Genomic DNA, 15,350 nt, shown 5'->3' on the forward strand with positions numbered 1-15,350 from the left:
ACTGTATTACAGAGCTACAGTCATAAAAACAATATGGTACTGGCACAAAAATAGACCCATAGATCAATCAAACAAAATTGAAGACCCAAATATGAGTAAATGTAATTTCATATTATTGATATTTGACAAAGAGGCCAAGAATATTCACTGGAGGAAAGACAGCATGTTTAGCAAATGGTGCTGGCACAACTGGATCACCACCTGTAAAAGAATGACACTAAGCCCCTACCTTTCACCCTGCACAAAAGTCAATTCCAAATGGACCAAGACCTCAATGTAAATCCTGAAACTCTGAAACTGTTAGAAGAAAACACTGGGGAAAACCTAAACCAAACATCAGTTCCTCAAGAAACAAGGGCAAGAATAAAGAAATGGGACCTCATTAAACTAAAAAGCTTCTGTACATCAAAGGAGGCAACCATGGAAGCGAACAGAAAACCCACAGAATGGGAGAAAATCTTCACCATGACACATCTGAAAGAAGTTTAATATCCAGAATATATAACGAACTCAAAAAACAGAGAATTAAGACAAGAAGCAACCCAATTAAAAGATGGGCTAAGGAGCTAAACAGAGAGTTCTCAAAAGAAGTAAAGATGGTTATGAAATATCTTAAAAGATGTTCAACATCACTAATAATTAGGGAAATGCAAATTAAAACCACGTTAAAATTTCATCTTACCACATTCAAACTGGCTAAGACCAAGAGAACAAATGATACCAAATATTGGATAGGATGTGGGAAAAGGGGAACACTCATCCATTGCTGGTGGGGCTGCAAACTTGTCCAACCCCTATGGAAGCAGTGTGGAGAATTCTTAAAAAACTACAAATGACCCTATCATTTAACCCAGTGATAACACTCCTTGGCATATACCCAAAGAACTCACCCTATTTCAGAGACACTTGTACATCCATTTTGTTGCTGCTCTTTTCATAGTAGCTAAGAGATGGAAGCAACCTAAGTGTCCCTCAATTGATGAGTGGATAATGGAAATGTGGTTCATCTATTAGATGAAGTTTTACTCAGCAGTAAAGAAAGATGAAATCATGAAATTTTCAGGTAAATGGATGGAACTAGAAACTGTTATACTAAGTGAAGGAACACAGACTCAGAAAAAAAATTGACATGTGCTCTCCCTCATATGTGGATCCTAGAACCAAACCCTGGTAAGTGAATATGTATCCAGACATAACAATAGGAACCAGGATATTGGAAAGGAAAAATGGAGATAAAGGAAAGAAAGAACCTGAAAGAGAAGAACAGCAGGAAAAAGGCCTTAATAAGGGAGATATGGATGAAAATTGGTTAGTTTAAGGGAGGGGGGAAGGAAGGGTATACAAGGAACCTAGGGGATAAAGGGAAAGAAGAAGGTCAAGAGAGGTAGGACCATAGGAGATGGGTATTATTAAGGGAGAAAGGGGGGAAATGAGGGTCACCTTAAGTGGGAAAACTATGGTGGAGGGGTGAGACAATGTGAGAGATAAATAATGCCTAGCTAGTTTTGAAAACCAGAGTGAACCATATTAGTCCAACAACCTACTGACGAGTTATACATACAACTAGTTCAAGGAAGAAAATATAGCTCTAGTCAAGGTTTATCAGAGAACATTTGGTTTTTGCCCAAGCTTTATCCACGTGACACACAGTAATTTAAAGTACCAGACTGGTGGAACTAACCTTCTTGGAAGTTTAACAGACATATTTTGAGGCCTATACTAATTTGGTCAGAGGGACATAAAGGACAGTTTTTACTCCTTGCCCTCCTAGGTCGACTAGTTCCAGGGGACTATGAGCATCTCTCAAAATTTCCCGTAATTGTGGTGAGTCACCTGTCATCTTAGTCAAGGAGGCCGAGTAGACTCCACCAGATGGACTTGGACCAGTGTCCAGTCTACAAAGAGGAGAGTCAACACAGAGGAATTATTTCCTCCATGCTTCCAAGCAAAGCCAACCATGGTTGAGCAGGACCTTTGACTTATCTTCACATAGGCAGAACTGGTAAAAAAGGAGCTGGGGGGCTCCACCCAAGCCCATGTGACCCCTGAGGAACAGATCCTCAAATGACCTTAAGAGTAAAAATAAATTGTAAATTGCTTTATCTGGGCCAACTGTGTGGCCTTAAACACCCAAAAGGAAAGTATAACTAAAGGTTAAAGAGGCCAATATAATTTCTTAAGAGTCCATATGCATAGCTAAAGGCTACATAACAAGCAACAATGCCAGACAGGCAATACCTTCTTTTCAGTTTTTGGTCAGGGTGGCCAAAGGGACTCCCAGATAGTAACCTAGCATAGAACTGGGAAAATGAACAGCAGACCCCATTCTTATCTAAAGGAATATTGACAATTGATTACTGCTAAATGATGAACAGCTGTCCCTCCTAAAACAAGGACCGCTAGATAGGCTGACTAGATTCAGCAGAAGGGAAAATAGTGAGGAATGTCTGGGGTAGCTGACAACACAGCAGAAAATAGCAGGGATATAAGAGTATAAGGGCTCTAGTGCGAGGATGGAGGCTATGGGAGGATGACATCTCAGAAGTGGGTGTACAGTGGAATGAGATGGTTTGGGATGTTCTGTGTGATACACACACACACACACACACACACACACACATGCACAATCAACAAATTGAAACTTACATCATGCTAATTAGTAGAGGTGATAAAAATATCATTGAAATCTACCCCATGACTTTAGACACACACAGGCACCAAGTATCCAAGTGCAACTGATTATGACTATGAATAAACAGATACATACAGATTAGAGATGCAAGTGCCAACATCACAGTGTTAGTAGCAAAAACAATGAGTCTTTCTGCAAGGAACAATATATTCTAAAATGAAATGGAGATCTTTTTTAAAGGTTAAAAACATCCAATTTTATGTCTTACAGTGCTTATACTGATTTCAATAATATATAACTTTATTAATTCAACTGCGACCCTAGATACTTGCACCCACTTGTGAAAGAGATGTACTCTTGCTCTGGAGTGTGTTACTGAATATTTTAAAGTTGTAGTGAAATGCTTCTTTTAATCATGTAATTATCAAAAATTAACATATATATATATGTAATTGAAAACTAGTGTGTATAACTGTTCCTTTCATTTAAAATCAGGATCAAGTAATTTCTTAGTCCTTCTTGCAGTTCAGAATCTACTCTTAGAGAATGGGAATTGAGCTCATTGGCAAGGTACTCACATAACAGGGCTGAGCCTTTGGTTTCTGCCCACAACACAACAAACACACAAAGCAAACAAACAAAAATTACATCTTCTTTTTAACATAAACTAATCTTATACTCCTTTTGTTACTAAGTGTCTGTGAGTGTTTATGAAATGTTTATTTTCTTATTATACTAGTTTTTATTTCATTGTCTCTCAAGCAGTTGGAGGTCTACATTTTATCATAAAAAATAATTCCCAGTCATTGAGTCTTCACATCCATGGAAGACTACCATAGATATTTTGCAGTCAGTTCATTATGTCTTGTAGAGTCTGCATTTCTGCTCCTGAATCACTCTTTTTATTTGTTTTGTTGTTGTTGTTGTTTGAGATAACATTTCCCTTGCAGCCCCAGTAAACCTGAAACCTCCTATGTAGACCACACTGACCTCAGTCTCACAGAGATCCCTCTGCCTGTGCCTCACAAGTACCGTCTTTTGAATACTAGGATAAAAGACATACACAACCATGCAGGGTCTCTGATTCCCTCCTTTTTCTAAATTTCCCTTTATTTAATTTTATAAAAATGTACTTACTTTAATTAGAAAATTGGCTGTTTCTTAATATGCTTCTTTTCCAAGAAAAATAAAAAAATCGGTTCACTATTTCTTGTACCTCATCCAACTCTTCACTACTTTAATTGACCTAATTATTGACTAATTCATCCCTAACTATTTTTCTGCTAAACCATCAAAAATAATATACAGTTGAATGTTACAGTGGATCATTCATTTTAATTGAATCCCCACTCTATGCAAAACAAAATGTTTATGTCCTGTGTGCATGGAGAATTGAATAGTATCTTGTAAATTTTCTATGTGCTGCAAGGGTCCAGTGACTCAGAAACTTGTGTGATTGAGTTCAGCTTTTAAGATATCTAGCATATTATGAATGACATATTTGACTGATCAGGCACATGTTCACATTTGTAAAAGCATCAATAATTTTATGTTTTTGTTCCTCTCACAATATCTCTTATAGATTTGTAAAGCACTCATCTACACTTAGTGTTGAATTATGGAAGCCTGGCCCTAAATGTGCGCTCATGCTATATTTAAGCAAAGCTATGCAAAATGTCACGTTGAGCTCTGAAAAATTAAAATGTTAATAATTTTTTGTGAATAATTGCCTAATTTGCACATTCTGGAGTTTAATTTGAATGCTTTACTGATTATACAAGCCTTTGAATAATTCATATATAGACCTTCTCTATTACTCTGACAATCAGAGTTCTACAGCAGTTCTAAAAAGCAGCTTTATGACAATATTACCTACTATGATTGGAGATGTAATCTTTTATTAGCTAATTTTTCAGGAAGAAAAAGAAATGAAGAGAGGCATAGGCAGAAAATTAATTGACAAATTTCTATTTCAGGTGACCTTTGCAAAAACATATGAAGATATCTTCGTCATTTCCTTTTCTACTGATCTTCTTCAGTCTAGTGACCTTGTGAACATTATAAATGTAGCTGTAAGTTCCTCTGTCCAACAGGGAATTAAGATTTAAAAGGCCTCAGTACACAGTTGAATATCTGAAATATAATCATTTTCATTCTGTAATACAAGTCATAAGAGACCTTCAAAGAATCTAATACACCATAAATATATTGCAAACAATTAAACATACTTTAAATATTTGCTTGGAAAGATTCTTAAGGTCTGTTCAATATAAATGCATATGTAACTGTAACCATAAAGTTTATCTTTGGAGGTACTTGGCTTTACTGGTGATCTTCTCATCACTTATGCATAATTTTCACAGCACAGCTGGGGTACCCTTGCTCCAGTAGAGATCTCTACTCGAGGGAAATGGGATCGGCTCAAAATATTCATTCGTTTGCACATCTGAAACCATTTAGTGATATCTAGCTGGGTTTGTTGGCTGAGTGAATGGTTTGCATTCAGACCTCCTAAGATCACTTCACATTCTATCTTTTTTCATTCCAGTAACTTACTAAAGATTTTAATCTTTCACAACTTTAGTTTTCTACTATTTTGTACTTGAGGGATGGTGCCAATAACAATAATATGCAATGCAGAAAGTTTGCTTATTTGAAGAATTGAAATAACCTGTGTGAAGTGAAGACAGCATGCAGCATATATCAGGCGAAAAATAAGGAGCTAGTGTCTGCTTCATGAGTAATATATCTGTGTGACTATATCCCCTGGTTTTCATCCTTCAGATTAGGCCTAATTCATATTTTATGTAGAAGATGGTTTGACAACTGGCAACTAGTCTTCCTTCCTTAGCAGCGAAGAATTGAAATAACCTGTGTGAAGAGAAGACAGCATGCAGCATATATCAGGCGAAAAATAAGGAGCTAGTGTCTGCTTCATGAGTAATATATCTGTGTGACTATATCCCCTGGTTTTCATCCTTCAGATTAGGCCTAATTCATATTTTATGTAGAAGATGGTTTGACAACTGGCAACTAGTCTTCCTTCCTTAGCAGCTCCAGGTTCAGAATACTCATAAAAATCGAGTGATTGCCCTAAAATACAAATTTCCTGTCTGCCTCTTCAATTCTCTTCTAACTTCCAACTCTGTTCTATCATATTTTAGATTATAGAGGAAGAATTCATATTTTCAAACTTGATTTCCAGCTGATTTTCATAATCAAGGTAATGGGGAAAATTCTGTTCTCAGTCCTCAGTGTTCAGTCTGGCTTCAGGCAACTGTCCTAAAAGTGAAGCTAGATTATCCTGTGATTGGCATATTCTAGTTTACCTTGGAGAAACAGTGCTTTGTGCAGTTTTATTTCCCATAATGTCTCAACAGTAGTTTAAAATTAGTTATTTCCTTTTATTTTTCATTGTATATTTTTATTGAATTTTTGTGCATTTCATACAATGTACCCTCCCCATAGTGTGTCCACGGGATTTCACGCATTCTGCCGTATATGTTAAGCTATATCAAGTCAAGTTTGTGTCCCCATATGTCTCTTGGTGTGAGTTCATCCACTGAAGCTGGTCAGCCTATCTAGCATCACTCCCTTAAATTAAATCAACTCTCCCACACCCAGCTGTGATCAGCTGCCAATAGTTCCTCAGCTGAAGTTGGGGTGTCCTGTCCATTTTCCCAGTTCTATGCTGATTTTTGCCTGATTGAGTTTGCATGGGTCTTCTGCATACTGTCACCATTGTTGTAAGTTCATATGAGCAAGCTTGGCAGACTCTGTTTCTTATGCCCATGCACCACCCCTGGTTCTTACAATCTTTCCTTCTCCTCTTTCACAATGGTCCTTGAGCCCTAAGTAAGTGACATTTAATATAGGTGACCTGTAAAGGGACAGACAATCTACATTCTCTTATTCTCTACACTTCAGCCAGTTATGGCTTTCTGTGTTCGTTGTCTCTGTTACATGAGGAAGTTTTGCTGGTGAGAGCTGAGAGATACATCACTAGTCTCTCTACCGCCTGTTCCACTATGTGCCATGAGCTTTTTGTGCTGAGGCTCCATGGTAGATGTGTCATTTAGGACTGGGCACTTATTCCCTGTGTGTGACAAGTATGAAACCTGTTAATAATCTCTATGTGTGGCAAAAAGAAGCTTCTTTGACAAGTGGTAGGAGATATACTGGTCTGTAAATATAAGGATTCATATTTAGCATACAGTGAAAAACTGTTTCCCCAGGGATATGACAGAGGTAGGATTTTCTCTAGGATCTATGACATCTCCACCCATATGTATTTGGCTGTGTTTATAGTGCCACACATGAGTTCCCACCTATTGAGTGAGATTTAAATCCAGTTAGATACAGAGTTATGTCAATATCTAAATCTTGAGGAAAAAATTCAGAAACAGAGAATATATGAACTTTTTCTATAAACAATGATATTTTATGAGAGTTGGTTTATTTCAAAGGGTAACATAATAAGCAGCATCAAAACACTTGTTAATGGGAATATTTTGAACAAAATTCTCATGTAATAATTTTTGGTACGTTCCAAGAATAGATGATTTTATTTTAAAGATAAGAGATGATTTTTGTTTTCTGTCATGGTCATTGTGAAATTTTTTAGCATTATGTGTAACTAATAAATAAATGTGTTAGGCAGACATAACCTAATTTTATCTTCACTATTCCTTATTGACTTTATAATGTATTTTTTCCATTTTATGTTACCTCATTAAAATATTTCTTAAAACTTTCCTGAAATAAATTGTAGTGTAATAATAAATAGAAAATAAACTACCTTGATGTTCATAATGTTATTTCACTTTAGAGCAAGAACACTTAAAATTATTTTTAGATTTTTAACACGTGTGTGTGTGTCGTGTGTGTGTGTATGTGTGTGTGTGTCTGTGTGTGTGTGTGCATGTGGTGTGTGTGCGTGTGTGTATGAGTGCCACATTACACATCGGAAAGACAGTGGACAACATGTGGGAGGCAATTATCGCCTTCTACTATTTGGATCCTGGGGATTGAACTCAGATCATCAGACTTTCCAGCAAGTGACCATTAAACTGGAGCATTCTTAGTGATTAATAATGACAAACAAAATTAGTAAATACAAAATGTAAGTAGGTTTAATGTTATAAAATAGAAACAGTACTGTGGAATTGAAATTAGAGGTTACATAAACTTGTTTTTCATTTTCTTAGATCTGTAAGTTGCACTTTTACTATTTGATATTTTTCCTTCAAATGTTATATAACATTGCTAAAAATGGAAGATATACACAATTAAAATTGTATTAACATTTTAGAAAGAATATTAGTATACTAAGTTTCTCTACTTGTTTTCATCTGAGAGTTTTCACAGACATATTTCATCAGCAAGGAATAAGAGATTCTGGTTGTATTTTATGTCTATGTGTGGAGGTGTTTGTATCCATAGTGAATGTTCATGTCAGTTTTACAGAAAACTAAAATTAATGTGTTTAAACACAGAGAAATGGATCATTTTGCCTTTGCCAATGAATTTTTGTTACAAAATGACACGTAGGATTATATCACTGTAGAGAAACTGAGTTTTCCAGACAAGGAGGTAGGTAATCCCATGTATATATTTCAAAACTCATATAAACGAGAATAGAGGATAGTACTTGAACCCAATATCAGTGACAAAAAAGGATATAAACCTTTATGATACAGTATGATTTTGAACAGTCAACCCAAAGTAGAAGATGTCTTTATGATGGTTAATTCATGTTTTGACACGAGTGAGCTAAACTATATCTGAGTAGCTGGTAACACATGAATTTAGCTGTGCTCCTGAGGATGACTTTCAAGAAGAGATCAGCATTTGAATCGGCAGGCTGAGAAGAGTTCTGCTCTCTGCAATGTACTTGTGCAGCATCATAACCCTTAGGAGCTACAGTAGAAAGCTAGTTTGAAGGGAGTCAAATTCTTTATCCATAACCTCAGACATCCGTATTCTCTAGCCCTTGGACAATGGATCTTTCAATTTTCTAACTTTGAAATTTCAGGGCACTGCTCTCAGACTCTTGGCCTCAGATGGAATTTCACTAGGTCTTTCCTCAGACTCTAGGTAGGAATAATGCGATAGGACTTTTTGCTCTGCAATTGACTTGATTCCCACAAAGAATCTCTCATGCCCATCACCTATATATTATCCATCCATCATCTATCACCTATCAAGTATCTATCTATCTTCTTTTATCTATACATCTCTCTGTATGTCTATATGTCTATCTTTAATTATCTGTTTCTCTGGAGAGCACTAACTAATAGACTATTGAAGTATTGAAATATAAAGCTTAGATATTTCTAGCCCATGTGTTTTAAGCCACATAAAGTGTGGAAATATAGAACACTGTCTTTGCTTGGATTACATTTTAATGATCTTTTTTTTTTAATTACATTTTATTAGTTTAACTTGTTGGGCAGAGGCATGCATTCAAGGGTCAAAGAACAACTTGTAGAAGATGCTTTTCTCATTCCACCATGTGGATTCTAGGGTTCTAAGTCAGGTCCTCAGGGTTGGTGGTAAATGCTTTTATCAACTGAGTCACATCACTGGCTCTTGAATTACATTCTAAATGGACTTTTACAAAATAAAAATTTATGAATCTGTTGATTACGTACAGCTATAAGGTCTTGTGTAAAAACATTGTTTTGGTCACAATATGCCAACATAAACAAAGACTACAGAGAGAACATTGTGAATAATGAGAAAGAAAATCTAAAATAAAAATAGAGAGAAGATGAAAGGGTAAAGAAATTAGGTGAGGGAGAAAGAGGATGAATAAAGGAGAGAGAGGGATAAGTACAAAATGTTAGAGAAGAAGGATGTGTGACAAAGAAGAGAAATACAGGCAACATATTTTGCACATGAGAAATCAACAATGGTATCTAAGCTGTTGTCTACCCTTGATTATAAAAATGTTCTTAAAATAAGTAACATGGGGGATAGGTGTCATAGTTGTAATCACACAAATGTCATTACATCACATGCATCTATTGCTGGGAGCAACTCTCTTCTTCATTTTATCTGAAAATTTGGCTCATAATTCACAGTGAACCATCATCTGCAAGAGAAATGTGCAGAAAGATAAATTGAATAATAGTCTGACAAATCTTATTAGAGAAACATATAGAGGAGGAAAAATTAACAGCTAATCCATTATAAATGTCAAATCTACAGTGCCACTTTCTTTATATCTATTGTATTTCCATTTCTTTTTCATTAATTTTTTGCTCTTATGAAACAGTACTTATTGATTGGTCAGTGATGTACATCCATGAACTTCTAAATGAGTATGTCACCATTTCCTTTTATTTAAAAGCATTATTTCAAGAAATCATTGGATTTTGTTTCTTGCTGCAAAACTGTATAATAAACATGTATGTAAAATTAACATGTTCTTTTATAGAAAGTTGAGAGGAAATATTATTTCTCTATCAATTTTAATATTTAGAAAATATAATTAAATAGAATATCAGAAATAGAAAACAGAAATAACTCTATTCAAATTTTCATAGTTTATAAACAACTTATTCTATAATTTCTTAGGAAGAATATATGCTTGAGCTTATGATCTGATCTAGTCTACTGTGGGTGGTACTCATAATTTATTTTAATATTTATAAAATGCTTTTAAAATAATGTTCTTCTATATTTATCTGCTGGGGAATAACTTGTTCCTTATATACCTGAGAATATGATTCAGGCATAAACAATCCTGATTTTCCTCCAGGAATACAAAGGTCAAAAGAGGGTGTTAGATTTCCTGAAACTGGACCAGATCTCCTAGTCCAAAGATATTCCTAAACCTTCATCTACTGCTCATATTGTGAAGTGAAATTTAATTTACATTCCATTCATATTTCAGAGTTTTGTTTGAACAACCAACTATGGCAGAGCTGCTACTGAGCTAATGTCAAGCATAGACTTTAAGACCAGTACAATTTCTCCATTGTACTCTGAGACATGTCACTGTGACTATTAGGCAACTTTTTCTGTGAGGAAAGCCATCTACACAGACTTAAACAAGGGAGATGCACTGATATTTCTCAAAGCTCTGCAAACTAAGCATTTGCATAGGTAGTAAATATATGTATGAATCCATGTCTGTTGGTTCAGGGAAGGCAGAGTTTCTCTCTCTCTCTCTCTCTCTCTCTCTCTCTCTCTCTCTCTCTCCAGGGTCTTCTTGTAACCCCATCTGACCTGGACCTTCCTATAAAAACCAGGCTGGCCTCCATCTTACAGTCATCTGTCTGCCTCTTCAATTAAAAGCTATCAGTTGCTAATTGATCCTCAGCTAAGATTGAGACATCTTGAATATACCACATGATTATTTCATTAGATGTAGTAAAGGTCTTAGACAAAATACATCATCCATCATTTATCCATTATAAAATATCATGGAGGCCGGGAGCAGTGGCGCATGCCTGTAGTCCCAGCACTTGGAAGGCAGAGGCAGGCGGATCTCTGTGAGTTCAAGGCCAGCCTGGTCTACATAGTGAGTTCCAGGACATCTGGGGCTACAGAAAAATCCTGCTTCAAAAAAACAAAAAAAAAAAAAAAAAAAAAAAAAAGAAAGAAAAGAAAAAGTCATGGAAAATCTAGGGGTGCAGGGTATATATCTCAATAATAAAAGCAATATATAACAAGTCACAGCCAATTTCTTACTAAATCAAAAATAGAAGGACTCAAAGTACACTTATTTGCAGATAATATAATTCTACATATAAAAGACCCTAAAGGGGCTGGAGAGATTGCTCAGCAGGTAAGAGTGCTGGTACCTCTTGTAAAGGCTCGGTTTCAAGAACTGACATGGCAGCCACAACAGCCCAGAACTCCAAGTCCAAAAGATCTGACATCCTCTTCTGACCTCTTTGGGCACTGCATTACATGACTGTATTAGATAGATGCAGGTAAGTCACACACAAACATAACAATAACAAAAGAAAACAACTTCTTCAATAGACCCTAAATATTCCACTAGAACACAATAGCAGATAGATACATTCAGCAAAGTAGCAGAATATAAAATTAACACACAAAAATCAGTAACCTTCATATATATAAACAACAAATATAACAAGAAAGAAAAAAAGACATTAAAGTATCTTAGAACAAACCTAACCAAGGAAGTGATAGACTTGTACAATGAAAATTTAAAGACACTGAATAAAGAAATTGAAGATGATATCAGAAGATGGAAAGACCTCCCATGTTCATTGATTGGTAGGGTTGATGTTATTAAGATGACATTCTGACGAAAAGCAGTTTCCAGATTCAACTCAATCCCCATAAAATTTCCAATGACATTTTCACACAAATAAAAAAAAATTAAACCTCATATGGAAACATAAAATAAAAAACAGGAAGACAAATACATCCTGAACAATTAAATTTAATTTTGATACAGGGTCTTCTAATTGTGGAGGATTGTTACACAATCAATGTGCAGCCCACACTGGCTTCCAACTTGTAATCCCCTGGTATTAGCATCTAGAACCTGAGATTATAGCATGTACCATCATGCTCAACCAAATAAACTCTTTACTCCTCCTGGTATAGAAATTTTACCCAGGGCATCTTGCTTAATGTTTTGACTTATTAAATTGTAAAATGTAATGAATACATTTTCACTTCAACCTTCAATTTTGTGCAGTAATTGTTCCTAAGATTTGAGGGGAGATTATTAGAAATTTTCATTTTGTAGTGATCTTTGAGGCTGAGTTCAAAATGTTTAAATCTTTAAAGAATGAGATTGAGGATGACACCAGAAAATGGAAGAACCTCCCATTGATAATGGACTGGAAGAATTAATATGCTGAAAATGACAATCCTACCAAAAGCAATACGTGGAGTCAACACAATCTCAATAAAATTCCCCATGACATACTTAACAGAATTAGAAAAACATCCTTAAATTTGTATGGAAGCAATAAAGACTCTGGATAGCCAAAGCAACCCTGAGAACAAAGAGCAATGCATGGGGACTTACTATACCAGATCTCAAAGTATACTATAGAACTATAGTTATAGAAACAGCATGGTACTAGCACAAAAATAGACACATAGATCATTGGAACTTCATTGAAGACCCAAACCTGAGTACACATAATTTTAGCCATCTAATATTTACAAAGGTGCCAAGAACACACAATGAAGGGATGACCGAATCTTCAACAAATGATGCTGGCACAACTGGATCTCCACCTGTAGAAGATTGAAACTAGATCCTTGTCTTCCACCTTGCACAAAAGTCAATTGCAAATGAATCAAAGACGTCAATGTGAAACTCAAAACTCCAAAACTATTAAAAGAAAACATTGGCAGTAACCTAGGTGTAGGAAAGGACTTTCTAAATCAGGCGTTAGTTGCCCGGGAATTAAGGATAATGATCAACAAATGGGACCTCATTAAACTAAAAAGCTTCTGTACAGAAAATTAAACAATCAAGAAAGTGAAGAGAAAACCTACAGTTGGGAAAAAATCTTTACCACTGACACATCTGACAAAGGTTTAACATCCCAACAGACCACCCACAGAATGGGAGAAAATCTTCACCAGTGACACATCTGACAGACATTTAATAACCAGAATATATAACAAGCTCAAAAAACAGAGAACCAAGACAAGAAGAAACCCAATTAAAAGATGGACTAAGGAGCTGAACAGAGTTCTCAAAGGAAGAAATAAAGATGGGTATGAAACATCTAACATCTCAATCAACATCAGTAATTAGGGAAATGCAAATTAAAACCACCCTAAGGTATCACCTTACCCCAATCAGACTGGCTAGGATCAAGAGAACAAATGATACCAAATTCTGGCAAGGACCTGGAGAAAGGGGAATGCTCATTCACTCCTGGCGGGATTGCAAACTTGTGAAACCACTTTGTGTAGAGGGCTCTTATTAAACTAAAATGAACATACCGTATGACCTTGTTATACCACTCCTTGGCATATACCCAAAGGATTCATGCCGTTGCAGAGAAAGGTATTACTAAGAAAGATATATGCAAAAAAGGGGTAGTTAAAAGAAAGGGGGTTAGAAGAAAGCCCTACCAGAAGCCATATGTTTACTAAATTAAAATCCTAGTGCCAGAGGTGGTTTGTCCCCCTATGAACTGTTAACCATAGGTGCCCTATAGGTCCCCAAAACATTAAAGGCCATTGCCAATAATGTTGGTTATATACCAGAAGTGGGTGGTAAAATCATATTGCTGAAGACACCATATGAGGTGAGTGCAGGGAGAAATCGGGCTTAAACTAAGCTGGAAACTCCCTGCTGCTGGATGGGTTGCTTTCATAGTGCCAGAAGGCAACATGCAAATGGCTGGGGTAGAACAATCCCCTATAACTCTGATCAATGATGGACCCCATGTGCTTCACTATCAATGTGCCAAACAAGATGTTCCACCTAGTGCAATAGTAGCCTGTCTAGTGTATGTACAACCAGCAAGTTTTCAATTGGATATCATGCTGTCTCCTAGAGGTGAAACATACATCGGGTACTGTAGATCAGGTCAAACCACTGTGACATGGAAGGTTATAGGCCCCAGTGGGGAAGCTACTGAAATTGTTTTGTTAGACAGATGTGATGCACCTGCTAAAGTGCCATCCAAACATGTGTTTACGTGCACAGGTTATTATAGCAGTCACTTTTAGATTTTCTTGCTTCTTGCTGTTTGTGTTTTTATAATAGATGGAATCCCACTGAAATGGGCCAACAGCCCATGGATAACAGATAATGCAAAGACCTGAAATCCAGTGCCTTGCCACAAATGGGAGGAAGATCATCCCACACATATCACTCCCTCTAAGGCTCAGGGACTTTTTCTGAAGAGGTTGGAGGAAAGAATGTAAGAGCTGGAGGAAGGGGAGTGTGGAGTGTTAACTGGAAGTGTCCTCTGACACTATGGAAGCAACCTATAATCACATCTTCCCACATTTGTCAAGGAGCTGATGGGGTGTCTGTTACTCCTACCACCCAATCAATCAACCTTAGCTGAATATGGGGGAGGGGCAAAAGATATATAAGCTAGAATGCCATGAGACACATCTCTAACCATTTTGTGCAGGGAAGTCACAAGATTTATATTTGAGTGTGGACTTTGCAGCACAGCCATAAATGGGGGTCTCCCACTCATCTGTAATACACCTGTACCCTATGCCCTGTTAGCAAGCCTTTCATTGGAATAAATAATAAATAAATAAATAAATAAATAAATGCAATATTCTCATATTCTACCCTCAACTATTATTTTTTTATTTTGTTTATTATTTTTATTTTATGAGTATGCATGTATTGTCTGCATCTATGTAAGTGCACTGGTGTCACGCAATACTCATAGAGGTCAGAAGAGGGCAATGGATCCTCTGGAACTGGAGTCACAGATGGTTGTTAGCTGCCATGGTGGGTGCCGGGATTTGAATCTAGGTCTTCTGCAAGAGCAGCCAGTGTTCTTAACCCCTGAGCCTTCTCTCCAGCCCTACATTCAATTATTTTGAAACAAACATAAACCTTAGTCTTTGGTCCAAATGCATTAAGGCACAAACAAATTTTCTGTTAGTATAATTAATATAAATTATTCAGTACACATTTTACATTATTTTTTACAAATATTAAATAATATTAATTTTATAACACTACATATGAATAAATATGACACACAGTAAAATTTATAATTGT

This window comes from Nannospalax galili, unplaced genomic scaffold (genome assembly GCF_000622305.1).
Source record: "Nannospalax galili isolate Female #2095 unplaced genomic scaffold, S.galili_v1.0 scaffold461, whole genome shotgun sequence".
Taxonomy (NCBI): Eukaryota; Metazoa; Chordata; class Mammalia; order Rodentia; family Spalacidae; genus Nannospalax; species Nannospalax galili.